General features: G+C 43.1%; 1 protein-coding gene and 1 long non-coding RNA gene across 3 annotated transcripts in view; one reads left to right on the forward strand and one right to left on the reverse strand.

Annotated features, from left to right (window-relative positions):
- Positions 1–19821, reverse strand: part of LOC112545097 (uncharacterized) — a 93880-nt gene that overhangs the window by 40281 nt on the left and 33778 nt on the right. The gene's annotated exons all lie outside the window — the stretch shown is intronic.
- Positions 1–19821, forward strand: part of NGF (nerve growth factor) — a 51829-nt gene that overhangs the window by 30034 nt on the left and 1974 nt on the right. The window contains exon 2 of one of the 2 annotated variants that reach the window (XM_075910556.2): positions 17574–17719. The gene's annotated coding sequence lies outside the window, so the exon portion shown is untranslated. The remainder of the gene's footprint in view (positions 1–17573; positions 17720–19821) is intronic. The other variant, XM_089773723.1, reaches the window with a different exon arrangement.

Below are 19821 nucleotides of genomic sequence, written 5' to 3' on the forward strand. Positions count from 1 at the left end.
AGAAGCATAGCATCCAAAGAGAAAGCATTGCTACAGTGAGATGTTGTTGGCTTTTCATACATCAAGTGCACTGGAAGCTGCGGTAGTAAGTCAGAAGCATTCATTAGTATTTTCATTACCTTTTTCAAATTGGCAGGTTATTTTTCAGGCTGTAACACAAGTGAACAAAGCAGGAATTCATTTTCTAAGAACAAGAAGCCCCCAATGTCTCATGTGGGCAAAAGCCCCCTTATTTAGAAAAAGGAAAGAATCTCCTTGAAGTAAAGAAAAGCAAGGGAGCATATCTAGTAGCTAGAAAAGCAAACTGCTGCACAGGATTCCTAGGTTATATTCCCGATTCTACCGCTGACTGCCTTTTATTGAAATTTACGTAATTGCAACTAATAATGTTCTTAATGATTAGCAGTGTTTTTCTAGGTTTTGTAAAGCCTTCTATGAGCAGAGCCACGTTTTCCTTTCATAAGGGTACAGGCTATTTTGGGGTCTCCAAGTTTTTAATCCCTTTTCATGAAATAATCTGTTTTGTCTTTGAAAACAGCTCTAGTTTTGCACCATTTCCAATACAATTTAATTGTCTCTGTCATCATTTTTATGACCTTCATCTAGCTTCAGATTTTGAGGGGCTTACATTGCAAACTCTGATCGATGTTTCACTAGTGATCTATTCTTCTCTTTTGAGTTGCCAAATACAAACAAGTGTGATTGTAACTCAAAACTGGGTGACTGGGCAACAAATGGCAGACAACTTTAATGGTCATAAATGAAAAGTAATGCACAATGCAAAACATAATCCCAACTATACATATAAATTGATGGGGTCTAAATTAGCTGTTACTACCCAAGAAAGATATACTGGCATTAGAAAAGGTTCAGAGAAGGGCAACTAAAATGATTAGGGGTATGAGAAGAGATTAAAGAGACTGGGACTTTTCATCTTGGAAAAGAGGAGACTAAGGGGGAATATGACAAAGGTCTATAAAATCATGGGTGGTGTGGAGAAAGTGAATAAGGAAAAGCTATTTACTTGTTCCCATAATACAAGAACTAGGGGACACCAAATGAAAGTAATGGGCAGCAGGTTTACAACAAATAAAAGGAAGTTCTTCTTCATAAGAACATAAGAACGGCTGTACTGGGTCAGACCAAAGGTCCATCTAGCCCAGTATCCTGTCTACCGACAGTGGCCAGCACCAGGTACCCCAGAGAGGGTGAACCGAAGACAATGATCAAGCGATTTGCCTCCTGCCATCCCTCTCCAGCCTCTGACAGAGGCCAAGGACACCATTTTATCCCCTGGCTAATAGCCTTTTATGGACCTAACCTCCATGAAATTATCTAGCTTCTCTTTAAACTCTGTTCTAGTCCTAGCCTTCACAGCCTCCTCTGGCAAGGAGTTCCACAGGTTGACTACACGCTGTGTGAAGAAGAACTTTCGCTTATTAGTTTTAAACCTGCTCCCCATTAATTTCAATTGGTGTCCTCTAGTTCTTCTATTTAGGGAACTAATAAATAACTTCTCTTTATCGGCCCTCTCCACACCACTCATGATTTTATATACCTCTATCATATCCCCCCTCCGTCTCCTCTTTTCTAAACTGAAAAGTCCCAGTTGCTTTAACCTCTCTTCATATGGGACCTGTTCCAACCCCCTAATCATTTTAGTTGCCCTTTTCTGAACCCTTTCCAAGGCCAAAATATCTTTTTTGAGGTGAGGAGACCACATCTGTACACAGTATTCAAGATGTGGGCATACCACAATTTTATACAGGGGCAGTAAGATATTCTGGGTCTTATTTTCTATCCCTTTCCTAATAATTCCTAGCATCCTATTTGCCTTTTTGACCACCGCTGCACACTGCGTGGAAGTTTTCAGGGAACTGTCCACGATAACTCCAAGATCTCTTTCCTGATTTGTCGTAGCCAAATTAGCCCCCATCATACTGTACGGATAGTTGGGGTTATTTTTCCCGATGTGCATTACTTTACACTTATCCACATTAAATTTCATTTGCCATTTTGTTGCCAATCACTCCGTTTGGTGAGATCTTTTTGGAGTCCCTCACAGTCTGCTTCTGTCTTGACTATCCTAAACAGTTTGGTATCATCTGCAAACTTTACCACCTCACTGCTTACCCCTTTCTCCAGATCATTTATGAATAAGTTGAAAAGGATTGGTCCTAGGACTGACCCTTGGGGGACACCACTAGTTACCCCTCTCCATTCTGAAAATTTACCATTTATTCCTACCCTTTGTTTCCTGTCTTTTAACTAGTTCTCGATCCAAGAAAGGACCTTCCCTCTTATCCCATGGCCATGTAATTTACACAAGAGCCTTTGGTGAAGGACCTTGTCAAAGGCTTTCTGAAAATCTAAGTATACTATATCTACTGGATCCCCCTTGTCCACATGTCTGTTAACCCCTTCAAAGAACTCTAACAGATTAGTAAGACAGGATTTCCCTTTACAGAAACCATGTTGACTTTTGTCCAACAAATTATGTTCTTCTACATGCCTGACAATTTTATTCTTTACTATTGTTTCGACTAATTTGCCCGGTACTGAAGTTAGACTTACCGGTCTGTAATTGCCAGGATCGCCTCTAGAGCCCTTTTTAAATATTGGTGTCACATTGGCTACCTTCCAGTCATTAGGTACGGAAGCCGATTTAAAGGATAGGTTACAAACCACAGATAATAGCTCAGCAATTTCCCATTTGAGTTCTTTTAGAATCCTTGGATGAATGCCATCCGGTCCCGGTGATTTGTTAACATTAAGTTTTTCTGTTTGTTCCAAAACCTCCTCTAATGACACTTCAATCCGGGACAGTTCCTCAGATTCATCACCCACAAAGGACGGTGCAGATTCAGGAATCTCCCCAACGTCCTCAGCCGTGAAGACTGAAGCAAAGAAATCATTTAGTTTCTCTGCAATGGCTTTATCGTCCTTGATTGCTCCTTTTATAGCTCGATCTAGGGGACCCATAGGTTTTTTTAGCAGGCTTCCTGCTTCTAATGTACTTAAAAAACATTTTGTTATTTCTTTTTGAGTTTTTGGCTAGCTGTTCCTCAAAACCTTTTTTTGCTTTTCTTATTACAATTTTACACTTGATTTGACAGTGTTTATGTTCTTTTCTATTTATCTCACTAGGATTGGACTTCCACTTCTTAAAAGATACTTTTTTGTCCCTCACTGCTTCTTTTACATGGTGGTTAAGCCACGGTGACGCTTTTTTAGGTCTCTTGCTATGTTTTTTAATTTGGGGTATACATTTAAGTTGGGCCTCTATTATGGTGTCTTTAAAAAGTTTCCATGCAGCTTTCAGGGATTTGCATCTAGTCACTGTGCCTTTTAATTTCTGTTTAACAAACCTCCTCATTTTTGTGTAATTCCCCTTTTTGAAATTAAATTCACACAGCACATAGTCAATCTGTAGAACTCCTTGCCTGAGGAAGTTGTGAAGACTAGGACTATAACAGGGTTTAAAAGAAAACTAGATAAATTCATGGAGGTTAAGTCCATTAATGGCTATTAGCCAGGATGGGTAAGGAATGGTGTCCCTAGCCTCTGTTTGTCAGAGGGTGGAGATAGATAGCAGGAGAGAGGTGGCTTGCTTATTACCCATTCGATTCACTCCCTCTGGGACACCTGGCACTGGCCTCTGTTGGCAGACAGGGTACTGGGCTGGATGGACCTTTGGTCTGACCCAGTCTGGCCATTCTTATTTTCTTAAGCAATATCTTGGTGTCACTGTGACTAGCTCTCTGAACATACCCACTGAATGTGCAGCAACAGTCACAAAGGCAAACAGAATGTCAGCAATGAGTAAGAAAGGGATAGATAAAAAGACAGAAAATATCCTATTGCCTCAGTATAAAACCATGGTACACCCACATCTTGAATGCTGCGTGCGGATGTGGTCGCCCCCTCTCAAACAAATATGTTAGCATTAGGGATGTGATTGTGTAAACCAGGGGTGGGGAACATTTTTGGGTCACGGGCTGCTGACCCACATCAAAATCCATCAGGGGGCCACACACACGTGAAAAGCAAAAAACCCCCCAAAACAACCACCAAACCCTCTCTGGCCCCCGACTAAAAAGGAGAAAGATGCTCCCCACATTCCCCTCGCGTGCAGTGTCCAAGTGCCCCAGCTGGGGCCCAGCGCCGGCTCTTGTACATTTCAAAGGAGGAATGCGGAAGTGCCTATCGACTAGTCGACTAGTCAATTAACGGCATTTTAACATCCTTAGTGTACACTGGCTCCCGCGCAACCGCTCCCCACCCTCTATGTGTAAACACGTAACCACAGAAATGTTAGTGGTTACACATTTACCTGAAGGCACACATTTTAACATCCCTAGTTGATACTGGAAAAGGTTCAGAAAAGGGCAACAAATATGACTGGGGTGTGGAACAGCTTCTATAGGAGGAGAGGTTAATAAGACTGGGACTATTCAGCTTGGAGAAGAGATGACTAAAGGAGGATATGATAGAGATCTATAAAATCTTGACTACTGTGAAGAAAGTAAATAAGGAAGTGCTATTTACTCCTCATAATGCAAAAACTAGGGGTCACCAAATGAAATGAAGAGGCTGCAGGTTTAAAACAAACACAAGGAAGTACTTCTTCATACACACAGTGTCATCCTGTAAACTCCTTGCCAGAGAATGTTGTGAAGACCAAGACTATAGCAGGGTTTAAAAAAAAAAAAAAAAAAAGAATTAGGTAAGTTCATAGAGGCTAGGTCCATCGCTGGCTGTTAGCCAGGATGGGCAGGGATGGTGACCCTAATCTCTGTCTGTCAGAAGGTGGGAATGGGAAACAGAGGATGGATCACTTGATGGTTTCCTGTTCCATTCATTCCCTCTGGGGCACCTGGTGCTGGCCACTATGGGCAGACAGGATGATGGACGAGATGGGCCTTAGGTCTGACCCAGTATGGCTGTTCTTATGTGATAATGTTAACATAGAATAGAATTCCCAACCTGTTGAAAAACGTCTGTGCTTTGTACAAAATGTAAAAGCAGATAAAATTCCTTGTTTGGACAGTGAATGGAGAATGAAGAATTGAAACAAAAAAATAATGAAATACCATGAGGATTATGTCAGCATTTCCTGGAAGCTGTGTGTGCTTGAAGAATGTTTGAAATCAAGTTTTCAAGAAATCTTCCAACGATGGAATCTGTTTGCCCCAGAGATTCTGATCAGGACTTATTTGTAGAGCTGTGCAAAATCTCTCAGACAAATAACTTACTTGCCAAAAATGCATTTTGTTCAACGTGAAGCTAGTCACACTTTGGCAAACATTCACTGGATAGCGTCGCACAAAAGCAATTTTCAATCTCAGTTCACCAGAAGATGTAACAGGAGGAGCTGAAGATTGTGCTTCTTTCTCCCCTCTCCCATCTCACATAAACTCAAATAATCACTGAGTCGGAGACAACTGCTCCAGAGCCTGATGGCTAGAGCACTCCCTGGGCTGACAGGCTTGGGGGAAGAAAATCAGGTTCTGAGTCCCCCTGCTCCAACTAATATTATTTATACAAGTTTGAACAGCTTCAGCTGGAGAGATTGAGAGACCTCCACCCCACAATACCCAATAGCCCGGGGGTTGAAGCATTAACCTCAGACCAGGGAGACCTGGTTCCACACTGTTATTGCAGAACAGAGGTTTCAGCCAGAGGCGACCAGTCACAGAAGACTCGGTGGGAGAAAAGAGGCGGCAACAACCATGTGACCCCCTTCTGACTGGGGTAACCCCCCTATGTGCCAGGCTCCACCTTGCCATATCCCTTACGGCAGAAAGGGACCTAGGGGTTATAGTGGACCACAAGCTAAATATGAGTCAGCAGTGTGATGTTGTTGCAAAAAAGGCAAACATGATTCTGGGATGCATTAACAGGAGTGTTGTGAGCAAGACACAAGAAGTCATTCTTCCGCTCTACTCTGTGCTGGTTAGGCCTCAGTTGGAGTATTGTGTCCAGTTCTGGGCTCCATGTTTCAAGAAGGATGTGGAGAAATTGGAGAGGGTCCAGAGAAGAGCAACAAGAATGATTAAAGGTCTAGAGAACATGACCTATGAGGGAAGGCTGAAATAATTGGGTTTGTTTAGTCTGGAAAGGAGAAGACTGAGAGGGGACATGATAGCAGTTTTCAGGTATCTAAAAGGGTGTCACAAGGAGGAGGGAGAAAACTTGTCCTTCCTTGCCTCTGAGGATAGAACAAGAAGCAATGGGCTTAAACTGCAGCAAGGGAGGTTTAGGTTGGACATTAGGAAAAAGTTCCTAACTGTCAGGTTGGTTAAACACGGGAATAAATTGCCCAGGGAGGTTGTGGAATCCCCATCTGTGGAGATATTTCAGAGCAGGTTGGACAGACACCTGTCAGGGATGGTCTCGATGGTGCTGACTCCATGACTCGAGGTCCCTTCCAGTCCTAGTGTTCTATGTTTCTATCCCTGCTCCATCTCGCCCATGTGCCCCCTCTCCCCACCTCTCGAGAGAGCCCTGGGGAGCTGCATGGCCAGGAGAGCAAAAGCCGCTGGGGGCCACCTTGCTCTGCTTATGCCACTGCTGTGAGCGAGTGCAGGGGCTGGAGCCCTTCCCCACTAGTCCCCTATGGGCATTCTGATGCTATTCCTGTGCCTAGAATGGGAGCTGCATGGAAGCCCTGTCCCTTAGTCTCACGTGCCATCCACCCTGAACAGGAAAGCCTCACATTCCTGGAGCCAATCTCACTCCCGAATCCTCAGCTGTGGTTTTTCCCGTCAGTCGGGGCCAGAGGCCTCTGTGGGAGGATTAGCCTCTTTCTGCCAGCGAGTTGGGGTTTAGGAAACACAGACGCCCAATAAAGGACTTTGACACTGACTGGAGCCTGCACTGAGATTCCTGGCTAGTCACCATGCGTCAGTCAGTAGCTTGGGCTTGAGTTGTGGCTAGTAGGTGATAATCAGCATTATACAACTTCATGCTCATCTAATGTTTGCAGCCAGAATTTTGGGCACCTTTGGCTACTGCATCCTCCCAGCTTTCTACCCTTGGCCTATGTCTACACGGCTCCTTTTTGTGCAAAAAACCCCTCATGCAAGCGCTGTTCTTCCGCATTTTTTTTTTTGGAAAAACAGCTCTTGCGCAAAAAGCAGCCACTCAATTATGCAAATTAGGTGCAGTGATATTCCACACTTTGCCTCGTTTGCATATTTTTTGCACACAAAGGGGGCAGTGTAGACATAGCCAGTGGAGTCCATTGGCTTACTGGGAGTTATAGTCCTCCTGTCTAAAGCCTACACACAATCACTCTGATCTTCTGTCCTACCATTTATTTTCAAAGAAACTTCCCACCAGTCCCATGACCGTCACCATGTTTAAAGACGCCTTGTCACGGTTAGCCTGACATGGCTAATTTTAGTAACATTTGTTCTGTGTAAGCCATTTTGTCTTAGTTATCTATATGACATAATTTTATCTCTTCTGTCAGGGCAACTTTTTGTGCTTTTATCACCCTCCTAACACTTAGGTTTGTCAGAGTGACAGCTCTCCTGTTAGCAACCCTTAACCGGGGCAGCATTCTGAAGGTCATGTGGTGTTACTAAAAGGAAATCACAGTTCTCTAGACGGCCTTTGGTGATTAGAAACCCTCATGAACATATGCTCCAGAGTGGGAGAAACCAGAGAGAGACCAGTCCCCAAAACACCCAAAAATATATTGGGAGCAGAGTCTGCTTCTGTTTGTCTCTCATAGTTTAGTGGTTTCAGGGGTGAAGAACTTTTAAAATTGCCACAATCAACATTTCTCATTTTGCTGTTCAGTTTGAGAGAGGTGCCAACTTTGGTCAAGTCTTCTCCTGGGCAGGGTACTGTCACATCTGTACACTCTCCCACTAGAATTCCTCAGCCAGCGTTTGAACAAGCACTGAGTACAATGAGATTTCCAGCATGGCCTTTCCTGTGAACCAGACAGGGACTCGCTTCACTGCTCATCTAGCTACTAGTAGGGAATGTCTGTTTGATCATCACTCTCTGGGCTACATTTGAACCTAACGCAGACCAGCTGCCCACCCCCCTACTGCTGTGCAGAATGATCTTGCAGTGTATTATTCCCAAAGGCATCACCTTCCCACGGAAGCACTTCGTGGAGCATCACAGGACTGGAGGAGCTGCATATGCATGGCTGGACAGTAGTAGTATCCAGCAGGCACTGTAATACTTGCACTAGAGCGGGGGTAGCCAAATGGCAGCTAGTGAGTCGCATGTGGCTCCTTTGCAGTTAAGTCGTGGCTCTCAGTGCCTTCCCCCCTGCCAGGCTAGGTGGAGGGGAACTTGGGGCTTGTGTTCTGGAGAGAGGCGATGGGACTGGGGCTCTCTGTGCCCCAGCAGGCACCATCTCACAGAGCAGGTGGTGCATGTCTTGCAGTTCTCCCACTTCTGAAGGCCATTATATGTGGCCTGGCAGATCGGTAACTTTGGCCACCCCATACTAGACATAACTGTCTAAGAAATAAGTGTAAGATCCAGTCACTACGTGGCCCTCCTTAGCATGGTCCCAAGCCTCCCCAAACCTTCCAGCTTGTCACTGGTTGCAGTCACATTGTATCACTGTCACTTACTCCCATTGTTACAGTCATTGCCTTGGGGATGAGCATGGTTGTGGCCGTCCTCCCATCACTGATGGAGACAGAGCCACCAGCGAGAGGAGGAGATCTGAGATGCACATTTTAAAGCAGTTCTAAGTGGTGTTGGTCATAATAAGCAAAACATGGGTGGACCGGGGAATGTAATAAGTTGGTTTTATGGCTGGAGGGGGCCAAACTACCCTGTCTGAGAAGAAAGTGGGAATTTTCCTTTTTCTTACAAGAGAAATAGCATTTGGCTATGTCTACATTATAGCCTCTTGTGCAAAAACATATGCAAATGAGATGAAGTGTGGAATAGCACCATGCCTCATTTGCATAATTAATGAGGCTCCGTTTCTGCACACAAAGGAGCCGTCTACATGGCTCCCCTCTGGTTGCCGCCTGGCTCTACCACGATGGAGCCCACTGCCAGAATTACTAGCAACAATCCAATACATGTTGTTGGATGCTGGGGGAGAGGGTAGTAGGCACCAGGATGGATCATTAATCCAGCTCCCTTCTTCCCTTTACATCCAAATTCAGGCAAACTTTGCTTAACCCACTTGGCTAGGTCTACAGTCGTGGCTTCTTGCGCGAGAAATATGCAAATGAGGGTAAGCATGGAATACCGCCAAGCCTCATGTGCATACCTAATGAGCCACCATTTTTTTCAGAAGAGGCTCTTGCGCAAGAAGGAGCGTCGACACTGCCCCCTCTTGCACAAGAAAAACCCTCTTGCGCAATGCCGCACTTCCTGTCAAGTAATAGGTGTAACGGCATCGCGCAAGAGGGTTTTTCTTGTGCAAGGAAGGGCAGTGTCGACTCTCCTTCTTGTGCAGGAGCCTCTTCTGAAAAAAATGGTGGCTCATCAGGTATGCAAATGAGGCTCTGATATTCCACACAGCCTCATTTGCATATTACTCGCACAAGAAGCCGTGAGCGCAGACATAACCCTTGTGTTTTTAATTAAGAATTTATTTGGTTTTGCCCAGCCCAAAAATATGGTATCCTCCTTAAAGTATTGTTTCAGAAACAGCAAAGCTAAGCATTCCAACTGGTGCCTTGCACAGGACTGGGACATAACCAATGTGGATAGGTGTTTAGTGTTTGGAATGGAATTGCACTGTTACCTGTGATTGTGAGGCTAGTTATATTTCCCCTTGCAATGCAGGAGTTCTGGCTTTACTGCATGGCTGTGACAATATGCACACTTCATTCTGGTTTCTTTACCAACACATCTGCACCAGAAAAGAGCCCGAGATAAAAACGTTCCTTGTTCCTGGTGGTGTGCTCACATTAGTCGTCCCAATGGACTTTAATGACATTTCTCAGCACATATCAAGGTTAGATACTGTACGGTGATACGTGTAAGAGGGCCAAAGGGCCTAAGTGGTCTCCTATGATCGGAGAGAATTCTTCCCCGACACACACAGAGCTGCAAGTCAGTTCCATTTCAATGCCATGCCACAGTACTTGGAAAATACTGCAGTAATAAGAAGCCGCAAACATGCCTTGGACGCTTTTTTTTTGGGGGGTGGGGGGGAGGCTGAGATTGAAGGACTTCAGCAAAAAAAGCAAGTTCTTATTCTGGAGTCTTATTTTCCCCATAATATGATCTATGTAATGTACATTTTTCTCTCATCCAGTACAATTATTACATTTGTAGCTGGACTGTGTTAGTATTCAGAGAACCACAATATGCAGTTAAGAACTGGGCAGATAACAGAGCATACATATGGTATATTGGCTTTGTCATTACTAATCTGTCACCCAATTTCCCCTCAATGGGTCAAAAATAGGATTTAGCATGAAAAGGTTCTGGCAACCCTAACCATGGCACCACTAAAGCTGGTACAACTGGAGCTGGTACAATTGGAGCTCAAAAACTTTTTTCCTCTTTACTTACCCCTCCAGAGTATCCCAGATGCACCCCTGAAAGGTTCTAGAGAATTTATTATGACCCCATAAAAATGTGGCTTTTGTCTGGTTTCACCAGCAGAATTTTTTTGCACAACAATAGACCACACAACACGAGGCACCTGTTCTACAGTTAATGTGATGGAAATGCATATCGAAGTAGTTTGTAGGTGGAAAAACTGAGTAGTTTAGATGTTTCAGAACTTTAGTAGTCCTAAACCAGTTCTGTTCTGAGGGATGTTCCTGGAGGTGCGAACAGCCTTAAAATAACACGCGTGAAGAAAATGATCAGATGTTGCTATATAAAAGAAAGTCTCTTCCAGTTGAGGGGAAAAAAAAAGTGTGTAATTTCCATTCACAAAATTGTGTGACAAGAACTCAAGACTCCAGGTGGAAAATGAAGTCTAATTAGAAGCAGAAGAGACTCACTTTGGCACTTATGGACAGCAAGTCAGAAGGTTCTGCAGAAGCATTTGGGAGATCCTCCTTCTTCAGTTCCAACATCAACCGCCTTTTCTGCACAGGTGTGACTCCCACGAGTTTAGTAGCATGCCACCAAATATGTGAGCGTTTCACAGTTGTCCTTGTATAAACTAATGTGGCTTTAATTATCAACGACAACCAAATTTTTATATAGTTTTCTGATCTTCCGTGTCTTGCATTATGGGCTATGACAAAGCAATGAAATCATCTTCTTTACAAAGCTGCATAACATAAGGGGTGAAACCTCAAAGGAAAAGTGGAATATGGCAGTCCTCAAGGAAAAATCAATGTAAAAGAATTCATTCCAACCAGGCATGATGGGAATTATGAGCTGTTAATACTTACAGCACATTTTAGTGGCTATATCTGAGGCTAGGTCTACACAGCAGTGTTATGTTATGATAGCACAGAGAGTACGCTTATTAAGTTTGCAGATGATACCAAGCTGGGAGGGATTCCAAGTACTTTGGAGGACAGGGTCAATTCAAAAATGGTTTGGACAAACTGGAGAAATGGTTTGAGGTAAACAGGATGAAGTTTAATAAGGACAAATGCAAAGTGCTCCACTTAGGAAGGCACACGCCATTTCGCCCACACAGAACGGAAAGCGACTATCTAGGAAGGAGTCCTGCAGGAACAGATCTAGGGGTCATATTCAACTTGTGGTCCACTATGAGTCAGCAGTGTGATGCTGTTGCAAAGAAAGCAAACATGATTGTGGGATGCATTAACAGGTGTGTTGTGAGCAAGACATGAGAAGTCATTCTTCCACTCTACTCTGCACTGATCAGGCCTCACTTGGAGTATTGTGTCCAGTTCTGGGCACCACATTTCAAGAAAGATTTGGAGAAGGTCAAAAGAAGAGCAACAAAAATGATTTAAGGTCTAGAGAACATGAGTTCTGAGGGAAGGCTGAAGGAACTGGGCTTGTTTAGTTTAGAAAACAGAAGACTGAGAGGGGACATAGCAGCAGTTTTAAGGTATTTAAAAGGGTATCTCGGGGGGTGGGTGGGAATTTGTTCTCCTTGGCCTCTGAGGACAGGACAAGCAGCAATGGGTTTAAACTTCAGCAAGGGAGGTTGAAGTTGGACATTAGGAAAAACTTCCTAGCTGTCAGGATGATTAAACACTGGGATAAATTGCCTAGGGGGTTGTGGAATCTCCATCACTGGAGATATTTAAGAGCAGGTTAGACAGACACCTCTCAGGGAAGATGAAGACATAGACCGTGCTTGGTCCCACCATGAGGGCCAGGGACTGGACTTGATGATCTCTCAAGGTCCCTTCCAGTTCTAGTATTCTATTTCAAAATAACCAATGTTATTCTGAAATAAAGTCCTCATCTACACTGCAAGCAGTTATTCTGACATAATGCTGAAATAATGTCGAGCTGGAGAACTTCCTACTCCGATTCCTTTAACCCTCATTGTACAAGGAGTAAGGGAAGTCATAGGAAGAGTGCTCTTTCTTGGACTTCCTGTGTCGACAGCACCAAAAGCCAGAATAAGCTATTTTGACTTAAGCTACGCAATGGACATAGCTCAAGTTGCGTAGGTTCTCTCAGCTTTAGCCCTGCTGTATAGACACACCCTCGCAGTCTAACAGAAAAGGTATTTTTCTCAAAATTCATTCTTTAGCAAGAATTAGTAGTAATCAATAGGAAAATCATATAGACAGTTCTACAAAAGCTAACTGGACTGTGATTTGTGCTTGTACGTGTTTGGATCCGAAGGCACATCTCCTGCTCCTGTAGCTTCTTGCTCATGACTGGAGAGGCTTCTTTATATACATTACCAATGACTTTCATTTGCCTGAAAAGTTGGGGGCCTGATTCAGATCTCCTCACACCACAGTAATTCAGGAGTAACTTCAAACAAGTGAAAAAAGTTACATTTTTTAAAGAAGCTGTGAATAAAGAGGCTCTTTTTCCAGCTACCATGTAATAAATGGGGAATGCTATCAGAATCCTCCTTTTGCATACTCAGGGTTAAATCATTAATAGACTTCTAATATTTTTCAAGCATGCGGCTCAACATTATTTAACCGATACATGTGATTGATCAATGAATAAATTGGATTTGGAAAATTGGGAGAGCAGCTGATAAAGTGGGATACATTAAGGCACTAAGAGAGACTGGACTGTAACATTTATAATCTAATTAACAGATCATGATTACTTAACTTCTGAGTGACAGTGGATTAATACAGAAGGGAATTGTATTGTACATAGTAACAGCCTAAACTTCTAACAGACCTTGTCCTGAGATCAAATCATTTACCCTGGCCTCCCAATATGACTTGTTTTGGGGTGGTATGATATTTTAAAGGACAGGAAGACACTCTTGCTTTCAAAAATGGGTGACCGAGCGCTAAGCACCAGCTAGAATTCAAACAAGGCAGCCTGTAGGGAGAGACTGCAATTTGTTGGGAAATGAATTGTTGGAATTCACGTCCCTTTCAGTCTAACATATCAAAGTAGCACTAGGGTAGTGGTAAAGGAGAAAGCAGTTGGTTTCCTTCATTCTATAGATGTGGGGAAAAAAGAACCTGCTCTTAATTTCAGGGATTCTCTTACTCAAAATTATCCAAGTCCCTTGACAGATGGGAGTACTGTGGGGCTCTTGTTAGCCCCAGAGTGAATTGCCCTGCTGGGAAGTTGTCCTTTGTTCATGATGTCATGGTCAAATGGAACCAGAAATAAGAAACACTAGAAGATTGTGAACTTTCTGAAACATAATTATATGTGTATCAAGTACTTTTGGGATTCCAGGTTTTCATCTCCCCTGACCTTTGCTACTGAGTTAATGAAAGAGCTAGGTGAATCCACTTTAAGCATAAATCTAAAACTACCCATGAAATCCAGTCTTCATTATATCCAACCGCTTGGTTGGTTTGGCAGTTCCCACCAAGTATATAGAATATAATTTTGTGATACAAACTGAGTTCATAGAGTCTGGCAGTTACAATTATACAGAAAAATATTATGAAATGCAATACTAGGACTGATAAACATAAAGGAAATTCTCTGGGAAGAGGAATTCTGATTTGAAGCTGACAAAACTCCTCTAGTTCCCAGCATAGCCACAACGGGCATTAGTATATGGTGCCCTGAGTCAAGTTTTTATATTTGTGAAATTGTGCTGGATGCCAGCAAACAGACACTAAAGAGCTGAGGTTGAAACCAATAAAATTCCAAACTTTCTCTTTTAGAGGGTTTAAATCAAACAATATTAGAGGAGTGTCAGATTTCCTAGGCAGAAGGGGTAGAGAATATCAAATTTGCAGTGCTGTATTTTGTCTTAGCAGAGCGATGGGTTTCTATAACCACGAAGCAGAATTCATTTGACATTGCTGGAGTATCCATCGTTTCCCCTTTGGTAGGGCTCTGCAATTTTCAGAAAGGGTTTGACTTAGAGATCAAACAAAAGATGAATTTCCTTTTTATGTCCTTCATTTCTCATATTTCTAGCAAAAAGCAGAGCTGACAATATTTAGTTGTCATTTGAACAGATATTACTGTCAATTCCATAAATTCCTGAAAAAACGTCAATCCCTTTGTGTATGTGCTTAAAGGGTACCTACTGATTCTTCAGATGGTATAGAATAATCCTACACAACAATTTCCTAGATGTGTATTTAAATCAATAGATACAGGATCTTTGCATTTTTAGCATAACAAAGAAAAGAAAAGGTTTTGGCGATATGTTAACCACTGGTATTCATCTTGGAGAAGACACAAGGCCATTCATTTCAGAGATTTAAAGTACTGAAAAACCACCATCCAGGCAGTGCATCCTTTTGTTCTTTTCGTCAGCAGATCCTAAAGCACATAAGATTAGATGTCTATCAGTAGAAGAAAAACAGAGCTGAGTTCCTTTGTTATATGTATTGCAGGTTAGGGTTTGCTTTGCCCGCATTCATTGCTTAGGGTCTCTCAAGTGACATTAGAGTCTCCTTCTGCGTTGTTTAATGTAGATCATCATTTCTAGAATATATAGATCCTTGTTGGGAAACGGCTAATTTCATGTTCTCCCTCCCGCCCCCTAGTTTGCCTTTATTGTACGATGGGCAAGTCAGGAATTAACATGTGACACAATATCAGAAAAAGTTACTTAAGTCTAGGTTGGTGCCTTTTCCAGGAAACATTTGTCTGAAGTTTTTTGTTTTGCTTTTTAAGTTGTCAAGTGTTCTGTTTCTCTGTAGATTACCATGGGAAACTAGGTTTATAATGTACTACTTTTTTAATTAGTGCACAAGTAAAGACAGGATCCTGAAAGAAGGGAAATGTATATTTTGTGATTCCATCTAAAATGTTTGTTTGAAGGGGCTTAAACTAGAAAGTTTAAAAAAAAGTTAGAAAAAAAAATCTAAACTGACAAGTTCTGAAGAAAGCTTAGCTTCTGTTCAACTCTGGGGCTACCTCTAGACTACAAGCCTCTTTCGAAAGAGAGCGTCTAGACTGCAACCACTTCTTTTGAAAAAGCGAGCCGCTTTTTCGAAAGAGAGCACGCAGGCAATCTGGATGCTCCCTTTCGAAAAAAGCTCTGTTTGCATTCAAGAACGCCTTTTTTTGAAAAAAGGTGTTCTTCCTCTTAAAATGAGGTTTACCGCGGTCGAAAAAACCGCCGTGTTCTTTCCATTTAATTTCGAAAGAACTCGGGGGCAATCTAGACGCAGGGGAAGGTGTTTTTTGTTTTTGTTTTTTTAAAAAGGACACTTTTTTCTGTAGTCTAGACATGCTCTGCATGTACAATGAAAAAGTGGCTAAGACCGGTCTTCAATGAATGACACTGCATCATTTACTGGATTCAGCCATAATGGTAAATCCGGGAAGAATGGAGTAAAAGAACTTTGAAAAAAAATTGCTGAGATGAAACTTTTTCTTGTGGTTAAATAAGCAGCCAGTTGGAATGGAGACGGTGTTTTCTTAGTGTGGCACAACAGTTGGAAAAATTGTTGGATTATTTTTGGCAGTAGCATGTATATTATAACTATCATTAGTGTTGCTAAAGTGACAGGCTACATGGAAAGGGTTTCTATTTTACTAATACAGTCTTACCAAAATATAGTGTGCTCAGTTCTACGGCACGAAGAGTTTGTTTTCAGGGTTTGATGTAACTTGACAGTCATGTAATTGTAACTTGACTTATTCTGAAATGTTCTCTATAGAACTCCATACTATAGACTATGGATCGTCATCTACAGACAGTACTGAATTTGGACAGAGCCCCTAACATCCTATCCAAGTGATGCAAGGTCCGTGCTATGCCAAATCAAAAAGCTCCAGCAGACCATGATGCTGTCCTACCTGCTCCCAGGTTTAGTTAGTGCAGGCCCCTGTTAAAATGCTTTGGGAAATGTCAGTTAAACTATTAAAAGCAATAAGTTTGCCTTTACTGTCACCAAAATCCCACAGCTTCACTTCCTGATGTGCAGTTCCCGTGAATGAGAATTTGGGATTCTGCAGGTGCAGCCAAAAGCACAGTTTGAGCCTAGGAATTTGTCCTATGACATTTCAGTTTCAAAATAACCTCATTAAAAAATTCTAATGCTTCTTTTGTGCCCTGGTGCCAGGCAAATAATCCTCCCACGGGATAGGCTCACGCTGGCGGGGCTCCAGTCTGCCACCTTTACTCATCACACAGACACCGAATGGGCAGCTTACAAAGCACGGACATACTTAGTCTGAGGGAGGTTGGCACAATTAGCCACCTAGAATGTTAAACAGGCCAAAATTTACTTTCCATTGGCTTCAGTTGCATTCATGTGCTTAAAGTGGGGATGTGAAAACTCATAAAGAACAGTAATCGTGTAACCAATTAAAATTAAATGGGTTACATGGTTAAACAAGGCCAGCGGGCTGGCAGCCTTGCAGGCTGCCTGCAAAGGTGCCGTTTTGGGAGTGCAGGGAGGCAGCAGCCATGAGGACTAGAACGTGGCTTGCTGTCCTTCCCGCTGCCCTCTCAGGGAGCAAGGGGAAAGTAGTTGGATTCCGTGATTTACTCCTCTGCCTCCTGCCGTCAGGCAGGCACGGCATCCACGTGCTTTCCCCTTGCCTCCGGATAGCCCAGGCAACAGGAAGAACAGCAAGCCATGTCCTGGGATGCATGGCTGCTGCCTTCCCTGCTCTCCCGAAATGGCACCCTTGGCTGCCTAGCACTGCCATCCTCGCTGGCTCCGCAGCCTCCTGGCATCACGGCTTTGTGGGCAGCCAGCTGCACCGGAGTTTGACCGTTAATCAGAACCGATAAGCATCGGTATATCGGTTCATCAGTTAAACTTTTACATCCCCTGCTTAAAGCGAAGCGTGTGCTTTCATGCTTTGCTGTTCTTCAAGGCCAGTGCCCAGAGTGTCAGAGACTGCTGTGCTGCAGAGAACTCCTATACTGTGAAACCAATGCAAAAAAAAAAAGGGGGGGGGGATCATTCAAAGAGCCATGTAAGCGAGCTTCCAGCTGGATGCTTGCCAGGCCTGTCCCCAGCCTCTTCTAACAACAAGGAAAACTTATTTGAAAGCTTATTTTCTGAATTATTATTGAAATGGATACTTTTCTTCTCTAGCAGAACCCAGAGTAGGCTGCACCGAGACTCTTAGCTGTGCAGTCACACTGGCCTGCCTGATGGCATGCTGCATCCAATTTCAGCTCAGCGTCTGGAGGCAATAGAGACCTTGCCTGGGAGCAGCTTTCCGTTCAGTACACCCAGAGGTAAGCACAGTAGGAACCTGACCACATCTATGTACACCAGCCCCCTGTACCAGCTGCACCAGAGGAGAGGTAACAGAATAAACAAGTCATGCACTTGGCCAACTGCAGAGCAAGGTGTGAAAATAGCAGATCTTTTCTTAGCTCAAAGAGTGATCAGTTTATATTCTGAAGTTGGAAGAGCAACAGACTGTATCATTTTACTTTTGCCTGTTTACTTGCACTTAGTATTCTTATTTGGTAAGCACCAAATTTGTTACGGCTGTTAGTGATTTCCCCCAATAATATCCTGTAGCAGGGAACTCCCAGGTTAACTCAACAGATCCCTACACATTTTGATTAGTTGTCTTTCAATTTCATTGAGCCCTCCCACCTTCTTCTAGCAGCTTACATCATTTATGAGACATGTTTACTGATTGCTGTATTCTAATGATGGTTCAGCCTTTCTGAAGTCACATCTGTTTGTGAGGACCCACATGGCTACATATGCAAAGAAATGTCCCTGAATTTCATGCCTACAAGAGGCAACTCCTTCCCTCTCTGAAGTTCAGATACACTGTAAACATTTTCAAAGAGCAGCACCTAGGCATCAAGTACGTACTAAGCGTGTGAATGGAAGAACAGCAGCAGACCTTGTGGAATGGCCATTTCTGTAAGCAAATCCATTTTCCACACACTTCAAGCCCTGCCTGGGCTTTACATTTATTTTGCACATTCAAGAAATTGCAGGTGAAGTGCACATTGCTTTCATCCTTCAGCTTCCATGTCCCGTAAGCAGATAGAAAATATCCAGGTTTGAAAATGCTTTCTCAGGGTTAACATATAACTACTAAAACCGCCCAAACAAACAGCTTTGTTCTGTGACTCCTACCTCACACCGTGCTGCCTGCTGGTGAAGAGAGTTATGGAGCAGTTGTAAAGCTGGGAGGGAGAGGGCTGCGGAGATGGTTTCAATTTAGTGGTAGTAGGTTTAAAGCACACAGTACAATGATGTTAGTAACTGTGTAATCAAAGGAAAAGGGCTTGAGGAAGACAGATAAAGGAGTTTTTAAATGTTGCTGCATTTAGACTAGTGAATTCTGCATCACGCAAAAGCAGAACACAGCCTTTTATTGGCCTCACTAAGCTCTATTTCCTATAGAAGGAAAGTATAAACAAAGGGCCTATATGTAAATACGTTTCGTTGAGGCTGCTGAGGGGGTGTTTAAACTACGTCTGGATTTCGTTCTGCAGACCTTTTTCAATAACAACTCTATTGAAAAAAGAAAATTCGTTAGCGATGTTGTGAGCCATCTGATTTTAATTTGGAGCTGGAGAACTGGAGGTTACTCGTAGACTCACATGGCTACAGTTCTACTCCCACCTCCAGATTCTGTTTCCTTGCCCAGACGGTGCCTGTATCTCACAAACGGAATGTAGGAAGAAGGCAGCCTCAATTCTGCTCCGAGTCTAAATGAGGGCACATGTTCATTGCAGCAAGACCTGCCTCTCTCCAACATTCAATCGCCACTTAATCCAGGTTGCTCAATGCACTGAGAAATGCTAAAGTAGCTTTTGGTCTCTCTAGCTCCTCTTATTGCAGGGACTTTAGCATCATTACTGCTTCAGTAACTCCTTCCATTTGGCATCTTTGGCTCACTTCTTATGTCCCTCAGATCACCCAGGCCTACAGAGGCCCAGCTGGTCAGGTCTCGCCAGCTCTTACCTCAGACATCAGTTTTCTTATAGACTCTTGAGTTGTCCATGAGAACTAGTAGCATGAAATATTAACTAGTATTCTAGTAATCCTCTCCATTTTTGACTAGTGAAGGCTGAGAAGAAAGAGTGGGAAGCTTTAGTAACAAGTGACCCATGCCCAAAAAATATTAAAACAGTATGGGAAATCAGAGCTCAACTGCAGAGTTTGAATTTTCCCCTGTGAAACTGTTTGTCCAGTCAGCTTGTGCCTGCCAGCCATGCAGAGAAATCCAGGGCCAGCTGAAACATGTCAGGCCAAAGAAGCCACTGAGGGGAGCAGTCTGGCTTGACAGTTTTTTTCTGTTTATACCCAGTCTGTACTTATTAGTGCTTCACAAGGGAAACTGAATGTCTGCCCTTAAGTGCAT

This window comes from Pelodiscus sinensis, chromosome 27 (genome assembly GCF_052426305.1).
Source record: "Pelodiscus sinensis isolate ZL-2025 chromosome 27, ASM5242630v1, whole genome shotgun sequence".
Taxonomy (NCBI): domain Eukaryota; kingdom Metazoa; phylum Chordata; order Testudines; family Trionychidae; genus Pelodiscus; species Pelodiscus sinensis.